Below are 9,993 nucleotides of genomic sequence, written 5' to 3' on the forward strand. Positions count from 1 at the left end.
CGCAGCAGCATTTAGCGGCCTTCTAATTACCGGAAAGCAACGCCAAAGTCATATATGTCTGCTATTTCTGAACAAAGGGGATCCCAGAGAAGCATTTACAATCATTTGTGCCATAATTGCACAAGCTGTTTGTAAATAATTTCAGTGAGAAACCTAAAATTGTGAAAAATTTAACGTTTATTTTTTTATTTGATCGCATTTGGCGGTGAAATGGTGGCATGAAATATACCAAAATGGGCCTAGATCAATACTTTGGGTTGTCTACTACACTACACTAAAGCTAAAATTAACCATACAAGCTCCCTACAAGCTCCCTAATTAACCCCTGCACTGCTGGGCATAATACACGTGTGGTGCGCAGCAGCATTTAGCAGCCTTCTAATTACCAAAAAGCAATGACAAAGCCATATATGTCTGCTATTTCTGAACAAAGGGGATCCCAGAGAAGCATTTACAACCATTTGTGCCATAATTGCACAAGCTGTTTGTAAATGATTTCAGTGAGAAACCTAAAATTGTGAAAAATTTTACGTTTTTTTTAATTTGATCGCATTTGGCGGTGAAATGGTGGCATGAAATATACCAAAATGGGCCTAGATCAATACTTGGGGTTGTCTACTACCCTACACTAAAGCTAAAATTACCCCAAAAAGCTCCCTACATGCTCCCATATTAACCCCTTCACTGCTGGGCATAATACACGTGGGGTGCACAGTGGCATTTAGCGGCCTTCTAATTACCAAAAATCAACGCCAAAGCCATATATGTCTGCTATTTCTGAACAAAGGGGATCCCAGAGAAGAATTTACAACCATTTATGCCATAATTGCACAAGCTGTTTGTAAATAATTTCAGTGAGAAACCAAAAGTTTGTGAAAAAAATTGTGAAAAAGTGAACGATTTTTTGTATTTGATCACATTTGGCGGTGAAATGGTGGCATGAAATATACCAAAATTGGCCTAGATCAATACTTTGGGATGTCTTCTAAAAAAAATATATATATACATGTCAATGGATATTCAGAGATTCCTGAAAGATATTAGTGTTCCAATGTAACTATAGCTAATTTAAAAAAAAAGTGGTTTGGAAATAACAAAGTGCTACTTGTATTTATGGCCCTATAACTTGCAAAAAAAGCATAGAACATGTAAACATTGGGTATTTCTAAACTCAGGATAACCTTTAGAAACTATTTAGCATGTTTTTTTTTTTTGGTGGTTGTAGATGTGTGACAGATTTTGGGGGTCAAAGTTAAAAAAAGTGTGTTTTTTTCCCATTTTTTCCTCAGATTTTATAAAAAAAATTATAGTAAATTATAAGATATGATGAAAATAATGGTATCTTTAGAAAGTCCATTTATTGGCGAGTATATAATATGTGTGGGTACAGTAAATGAGTAAGAGGAAAATTACAGCTAAACACAAACACCGCAAAAATGTAAAAATAGTCTTGGTCCCAAACGAAAATGGAAAAGTGCTGTGGTCATTAAGGGGTTAATTAATCAGTTTTAATGAAGATGCCCTGTAACTTCCTTTTTAATTTAGCGCTAAAATTCTAATTTCCTGCACTCCTGTTGCCTACTTCAAAAGTAACTTTTTTTTGTGTTAGCTAACACTTTGAAATGTTCCATAATCAGCCCTCTGCTGTGTGAGTGACGTATGACTAGAGCGCCAATTGGAGGACAGTTCAAACCGTTTGCTCACAAAAAATAAATCAAATACTTTTAAATTGGGTGGCCGGAGCACAGGGATTTGAATTTTAGCCCTACATTAAAAAGGGAGTTAATTACAAGTGATGAATTAAACTCTATCTAAACTATCGCTAACATTCTGGATCTGTTTATACAAAGTGGAAAGTTTACCATCACCTGAAGTTGCCTGCCTGTATTTGCATTATACTTGCTGTGTGACATGTTCCTCATTCATCCTCATGATGGCGATATTGAGTATATATTCAGAATTGTGCCAAATTTCTGCCAAATTTTTGTTCTGTGTTTCAATCACAGACTTTTAATTCCACTATTAAAATTGTATTAAAAAAATAAAAGTGCTGAATTAAACCTATTTCAAATTTTAGAATAAATGGTTTGATCGTGCTTAGTACAAAAAAAGTGTCCTGTACTTTTATTATTTATTTTGCACGGTAGGTTTTCAAATTCTGAGAATCGGAAGTGCACACTGCAAAAATCACAAGCCTATCCCTGCTATATCTGTCTCTAGAAGCCTCACTAAATGTAATAATTCTTTAAAACAATGCAAGTTTTACTATCAACATGACAGTGTCTTGCTCCCAACAGAACTATTTCAAAAGAGCAAAATATCCATCTATCTGTCTGTCATCTATCTATATCCATCTATCTATCTGTCACCTATCTGTTTGTCATCTATCTATCTAGATCTATCCATCTATCTGTCACCTATCTATCTACCTATCTACCTATCTATCTATCTGTTATCTATCTATCTGTCTATCTATCTGTCATCTATCTATTTATCTATCTATTTATCCATCCACGTATCTATCTATCTATCTATATGTATATACTCAAAATTATTACACAGAGCAGCGTGTGTTTTACTATTGCTTACTACTCAGGAACCTTTGGGGGGGGGGGGGGGCAAAGCATTTTTGCACCAGGGCCCTGTGTTGAGTAGGTGGGCTACTGGTGCCAGAGATTGGTTTTATAGGTCAGTGCACGCAGAAGAGTCCAGCTAGGATTATACACAGCCAATCATATCCTTATTGCAATACATACATCATCAGAGCTCTCAACTGTCACATATTTTCTAACTATAACTAGCTAGAAGGGCAGACACATTTACAGGAAGTGACCAACTCAATGGCACTGCTTAGTTACAACAGAGATGCTTATTACAGGCATTAATTAGTATGGGCTAGATTACAAGTGGAGCGCTATATTTTTGCACGCAATAAATAACCAGCCATTACAAGTGTCTCGTAGTAGCAATTAGCGCTCCGAAAATTACCCAGAGGTCAGACCTCTGGGTAATGTTTTAAATCTCCCTCAAATGCCCCCAAATTTAAGTGTTAGTTTTCTTTTCTTTTTTTAATGTAGCATTTAAAAACAAAAACAAAAAAACAACTGCACCAGGCAGTTTTGAGGGACTAAAGTCGACGGCTGTGGGGTGTTAGAAAAAAAATGGCACAATGTAAATGCCTTTACATTGTGGTCTATGGTAAATGTGTGTTCCCTGTAAATATATATGTACATATATGCTTACATACAAATATATTTATTGTGTTACTATGCACTGGTATTAGTGAAAGCAATATTTTGTGCTCCACTTTTAATCTGGCCCTATGTAAGATAATCTTATGCTTTTCCCAGACATTAATTAGTACGTAGGATAGCCTTATGTTTATCCCAGGCATTAACTAGTAAGTAGGATAGCCTTATGCTTATCCCGGGCATTAATTAGTAGGTAGGATAGCCTTATGCTTATCCCGGGCATTAATTAGTAGGTAGGATAGCCTTATGCTTATCCCAGGCATTAATCAGTGTGTAGTATAGGCTTATGTTTATCCCAGGCATTAATTAGTAAATAGGACAGCCTTATGCTTTTCCAAGGCATTAATTAGCATATAGGATAACCTTCTGCATATTCCAGACATTAATTAGTATGTAGAATAGCCTTATTTTTATCCCAGACATTAACTAGTAAGTAGGATAGCCTTATTGTTTAACCCAGACATTAATTAGTATGTAGGATAGCCTTATGCTTATCACAGGCAATCATTTGTATATAGGATAGCATTATGCTTATCTTAGGTATTAGTTAGTACATAGGATATCCTTATGCTTATCCCAGACAATAATTAGTATATAGGATATGTGACAGACCCTTCTGTCAGTACTGAAAGAGTTAACTTTGTTCAGCTTTGAGAAGCTATTTTCTAAAGACAGGTTTTCTAGCATCAGCTATTGTGTACTGTAATTAAGTTTTAGTGATAAACATTCACATGGTTTAATCACATCCAGAGAGAAGACGCCCAAGTGATAAGAAGGACTAAATTGTTTATCTGCTTAAGTAATGTAATTCTATTGTATCATGTCAAAGGGCGTTTTCCCTCTATCTAATGTACAATATTCTTTCAACCCCCCATCTGGGGGTCAGACCTGCATAAATACTGGGCATATAGCCTTCAATAAAGTGCATTCTGTTTTAACCTTCAATGTGGAGCCTGGTCTCATGTTTGAGGGGGGGGGAATTAGCTGGGTTGTGAGTTGCTGATCTCACATTCAGGGCATCTTCCATCTGGTATTAACCCTTGGTATCCTGTTGGTACCGTAACAATTGGTGGCAAGCGACGGTGGGATCCTTATCGCCCAGAAGAGCAACTACGCTTCCAGACCGAATGGGAATACCGTATGAAAGGCTAAAAAGAGCTTCCCTTAAAGACCTGCTAGAACAACGGGGCCAACAAACCAGTAACCTCAGGAAGAGGGAGATTATTACAAGACTGACCGAGATGGATGGAGTACCAGGGCCCGAAGGAACCAATGAGCCCAGCATATCAGACAGAACCCCCGAAAAAGCAAGCTTTGACCGGGCGGTCAAAATAAGACTGGCACATTATGGCCCCAACCCATCTGCGGAAATTATCGACCGGGTCATAGCGGCTGTGGAGGCCAACCTACTTCGCCAAAGCGGCGCTGCAGCAGCCCAAGTCACAGCAACCCCAGTGGAAAAGAGAAAAGTGCATTTTACAGCTTTTAAAAACATCCTGGAAACAGAAGGAGAGATTGATGGGTACCTTGCGGATTTTGAGAGGCAATGTGCACTACACCAGGTACCCGCAGAGGACTGGGTCACGATATTATCCGGAAAATTATCCGGCCGGGCCAGTGAGGCTTTACGGGCCATTCCAGATGGGGAAGTCGGGGATTATAATACTGTAAAAGAGGCTCTGCTCTCCAGGTATGCGGTTACACCGGAGGCATACCGGAGGCGGTTCAGAGACACTGTTAAATTGGCTGGTGATTCCTACGTTGAGTGGGCATGTAAGGTGCACCACACAGCAGCTCACTGGATGGCGGGGTGCCAAGCCGTATCCGGGGAAGAGGTGCTGCAGCTATTCCTGTTGGAACATTGCTTTGACAAGTTATCAGCAGGAGTTAAAGAGTGGGTTCGGGACCATAAACCCTCCACCCTGCATGAAGCTGCTCGCCTGGCAGATGAGTATACGGATGCCCGCAAACTGGATACTGCTACCACTAAGCCCCCTGCTAGAGTGGAGTACAGACCCACAGTCACCCCAGCAGCTACCAGTTACCAACCCCCGGCGCACCGCTCTACCACACGGCCTCCAGCCACAAACTAGCCTCAGAGAGCCCGGTTCAATTCACGGGGCTACTCACAGCCTATTCGGTGCTTTGGATGTAAGCAACTTGGGCACAAAAGACCAGAGTGTCCCCTAAATGCAGCGAACCAAGCACAGTCCTGGAGAAGACCTGCCGGCAGAATCCCACGTAACCCTCAGCCTGCGGCGCACTGCGTAGCGGTGGAAGAATGCTGGGGCATCCTACATGAAGCAGACCTTGTGCAAGCTGCCCGCCGGAATAACCGGCAACTGGTTAAAGTGAATGGGAAGGAGGTCAGTGGTCTACGGGATACTGGTGCTACCACGACCTTGCTTCAAAAGAACTTGGTGTCTGAGAAACAGCACACTGGAGACACTGTGACTGTGAGGGTAGCAGGGGGCGCTGTGCTCCGCCTACCTGTTGCCAGGGTGCAATTGGATTGGGGAATGGGCGCTAGACCTGTGAATGTGGGGGTCATGAAGGACTTACCAGCTGATGTTCTCCTTGGAAATAACTTGGCCCCCCTTGTTTCTGCCTACGCTCCTATGGGTCCCGCTGATGTTAACCCTGTGACTACCCGTGCCCAGATCCGTGCAGCAGAGACTGACCCACCTGCTGCTAAGCCCCAGGACACTGAGCTCAGTAAATCTCTATCCGCTATTGATACGTGGAAGTCCCGTTACAATGCGCTGATGAAAGAGAAGAGGAGCGCAGAGGAAAAAGCACGTTTAGAAAGGGAATCTCTGCTAGACAAGCTGCACCGACAGACTGCAGAAAACACCAGCTTGAGAGTGGAACATGAAACATTAAAGACAAACTTAGCGACACTGGAGGAGAAGCTGACGCTGGCTCATAGTGAGGTGCAGCAACTCAAGGGCACCCTATGTCAGTATGAAGGGATTTTGGATACCTATAAAGAGCAAGTACAAAAACTACGTAAAGAAGCTGATGAGATTTTGAAGGACTGTTTAGCCCTGGTCTGGGCAATGAAGAAGTTGAACCCTTATTTATACGGGCAGGAATTCTCTCTCATAACGGGAATAAAGATGGATTGTCCCGGAAAACTGACATGCCTACCACCTCCTAGTCCGGTCATCCCCAGGTTGACCCGCCAAAGGGTTAAGCCGGGTCTGCTGGAGTGTTCCACTAGGAGGGAGCTATGTGACAGACCCTTCTGTCAGTACTGAAAGAGTTAACTTTGTTCAGCTTTGAGAAGCTATTTTCTAAAGACAGGTTTGCTAGCATCAGCTATTGTGTACTGTAATTAAGTTTTAGTGATAAACATTCACATTGTTTAATCACATCCAGAGAGCAGACGCCCAAGTGATAAGAAGGACTAAATTGTTTATCTGCTTAAGTAATGTAATTCTATTGTATCAGGCATTTACTAGTAAGTAGTACAGCCTTATCATTTAACCCAGACATTAATTAGTATGAAGGATAATCTTATGCTTATCCCAGGCATTTATTAGTATATAGGATAGCCTTATGCTTATCCCATGTATTAACTAGTAATTAGGAAAGCCTTATTGTTTAACCCAGACATTAACTAGTATGTAGGATAACCTTATGCTTATCCCAGGCATTAATTGGTATATATGATAGCCTTATGCTTATCCCAGACATTAGTTTGTACGTAGGATAGCCTTATGCTTACCCCAGACATTAATTAGTATGTAGGATAGCCTTATGCTTATCCCAGACATTAATTAATAGGTAGAATAGCCTTATATTTATCTTAGGCATGAATTAGTATGTAGGATAGCCTTATGCTTATCCCAGGCATTAACTAGTAAGTAGGAAAGCCTTAACGTTTTACCCATACATTAATTAGTATGTAGGATAACCTTATGCTTATCCCAGGCATTAATTAGTATATAGGATAGCCTTATGCTTATCCCAGGCATTATTTAGTACATAGGATAGCCTTATGCTTCCCCCAGACATTAATTAGTATGTAGGATAGCTTTATGCTTATCCCAGGCATTAACTAATAAGTAGGATAGCCTTATTATTTAACCCAGACATTAATTAGTATGTAGGGTAGCCTTATGCTTATCCCAGACATTGATTAGTATGTAGGATCACCTTATGCTTATCCCAGGCATTAACTAGTAAGTTAGATAGCCTTATTGTTTAACCCAGACATTAATTAGTATGTAGGATAGCCTTATGCTTATCCCAGACATTAATTAGTATGTAGGATAGCTTTATGCTTATCCCAGGCATTAACTAGTAAGTAGGATAGTCTTATGCTGTCCCAGGTATTAATTAGTATGTAGGATAGCCTTATTGTTTAACCCAGACATTAGTTAGTACGTAGGATAGCCTTATGCTTATCCCAGACATTAATTAGTATGTAGGATAGCCTTATGCTTATCCCAGACATTAATTAGTATGTAGGATAGCCTTATGCTTATCCCAGACATTAATTAGTATGTAGGATAGCCTTATTGTTTAACTCAGACATTAATTAGTATGTAGGATAGCCTTATGCTTATCACAGGCATTAATATGTATATAGGATAGCATTATGCTTATCCTAGGCATTAGTTAGTACATAGGATATCCTTATGCTTATCCCAGACATTAATTTAGTATATAGGATAGCCTTATGCTTATACCAGACATTAATTAGTATGTAGGATAGCCTTATGCTAATCCCAGCCATTAATTAGTATGTAGCCTTATGCTTATCCAAGGCATTAATTAGTATATAGGATAACCTTCTGCATATCCCAAACATTAATTAGTATGTAGGATAGCCTTATGCTTATCCCAGGCATTAACTAGTAAGTAAGATAGCCTTATTGTTTAACCCAGACATTAATTAGTATGTAGGGTAGCCTTATGCTTATCCCAGGCATTTATTAGTATGTAGGATATACTTACGCTTGTCCCAGGCATTAATTAGTATGTAGGATAGCCTTATGCTTATCCCAGGCATTAACTAGTAAGTAGGAAAGCCTTATCGTTTAACCCATACATTAATTAGTATGTAGGATAACCTTATGCGAGTGAAGACTTCCGGTGGGCGGGGCGTGAGGGAAGTGAGCGCGCTCTGTCAGCTCGGGTGAGAGGAGCTGGAACCAAGAACTTATCCGCCTATAACGCTAACTCCTATTGCGGGGATATAATTGTCCTGTTTGGGGAGAGACTATACAACGAGCGTTTATACGGAAGTCTTCCTACAGCCACACATTGGCCCAGACACATACAGTCGCACACAGTCGTATACAGCTGCACACAGCCAGCACAAGTGCAATAAAGAAGGTGTGAAGGAAAGCAGATCGGATACAAAGGTGCTCCGTAAAAAGACCAAAGAAATCTTTGTAATTCCGCTTACATTCCTACCTCTGGTGGAGCCCTGCAACAGGAGTGAGGTGTCACGATTGAAATGGGGCTGGGGAAGACAACGGTGAAGTAGTCTGGAGTAGTGTCGAGCTGCGAGATCCCTAGAGCACAAGGAAACCGCAAGTATCATAACATAAATCTGACTGTGATTTGGAGGGTTAAAAGCTGGCTTAAGGAAAAATGTGTGTCTGAGGTGGACTGGACTCCTTTTAAACAAACGTGTGTTATCTTCAACACTGCCTTAATACAGCACAATAAAGGCAAGTGTTGCACTTCTGATAAATGAACTCCACAGTGAGATCGGGGTTGGGTGAAATTAGGGTGCTTTAATATGAACTGCAATAAAATGGAGGACACTCATCACTGAGGGAACAAGTGTGTAACTGAACACAATAATACAGTATATAAAGCATAACAACTGTGCAGGTACAGTACAGAATTATTGTGATTAACATCCAAATGCAGAATCAACATGTGCAAAACACAATAATACAGTATATAAAGCATAACAACTGTGCAGGTACAGTACAGAATTATTGTGATTAACATCCAAATGCAAAATCAACATGTGCTCTGTCTGCTAGGAACATCTTCCCCAAAGCTGCACTAAGGAAGATGCCACATGTCCTATAATCACACTGCATTTACTTTCACTTGTCACTGGAACATTAGCTAGACCAGTTTAATCTATTATATTCCCAGCTATGCTTATAAGAATCATCTTCCTTACCTGCAATAAAATGGAGGACACTGAGGGAACAAGTGTGTAACTGAAAGAAGGTTCCCCTCAGAAACAAGTAACTAAATTTCCCTTCCCTTCCCTGCAGCAGGTGCTCTGGTAAATGTGTCCTCTCTCTACAAACACATGTTATTAGAATATTATTATGGGGGTGTCTATTTTTACATTCTTTACACTCTCCCCCACAAACTTTTATGTCATCCTTGACATATGCCAACCCTGTATGGTAAAACAATATGTGCTTGTTGTCTGACAACACCGTTGGGGAGTCAGGTGTACGTCACAATTTCTCACTAGGCCTATTGCGCGCTATAGTACCTGGTGAGGTATTCTTGCTCGTACAGCAAGCTATTTGGTAAACCCTTTTCCTCACTTACTTGTGTAAGTTACTGTAGTCAGACTAAAGATGGTGGTAACCTAAAGTACACACTCTTACTCTGTCCCTTTACTTGACCCAGCATGGTGGAAGACTAGATACACATTCACCATGTCAGTTTATAATTTCAACAAATACCTTTGGGCAAACTTTTCCCATCTTATCTAGTTCCATCATCTCAAAATTACTGCTTGATTTAC

General features: G+C 40.4%; 1 protein-coding gene across 1 annotated transcript in view; it reads right to left on the reverse strand.

The window, feature by feature from the left end:
- MAD2L2 (mitotic arrest deficient 2 like 2) overlaps positions 1–9,428 on the reverse strand; it is a 74,985-nt gene extending 65,557 nt beyond the window's left edge. Inside the window, exon 1 of the mRNA XM_053691463.1 lies at positions 9,409–9,428. The gene's annotated coding sequence lies outside the window, so the exon portion shown is untranslated. The remainder of the gene's footprint in view (positions 1–9,408) is intronic.
- Positions 9,429–9,993: the final 565 nt, after the last annotated feature.

This window comes from Bombina bombina, chromosome 8 (genome assembly GCF_027579735.1).
Source record: "Bombina bombina isolate aBomBom1 chromosome 8, aBomBom1.pri, whole genome shotgun sequence".
NCBI classification, from domain to species: domain Eukaryota; kingdom Metazoa; phylum Chordata; class Amphibia; order Anura; family Bombinatoridae; genus Bombina; species Bombina bombina.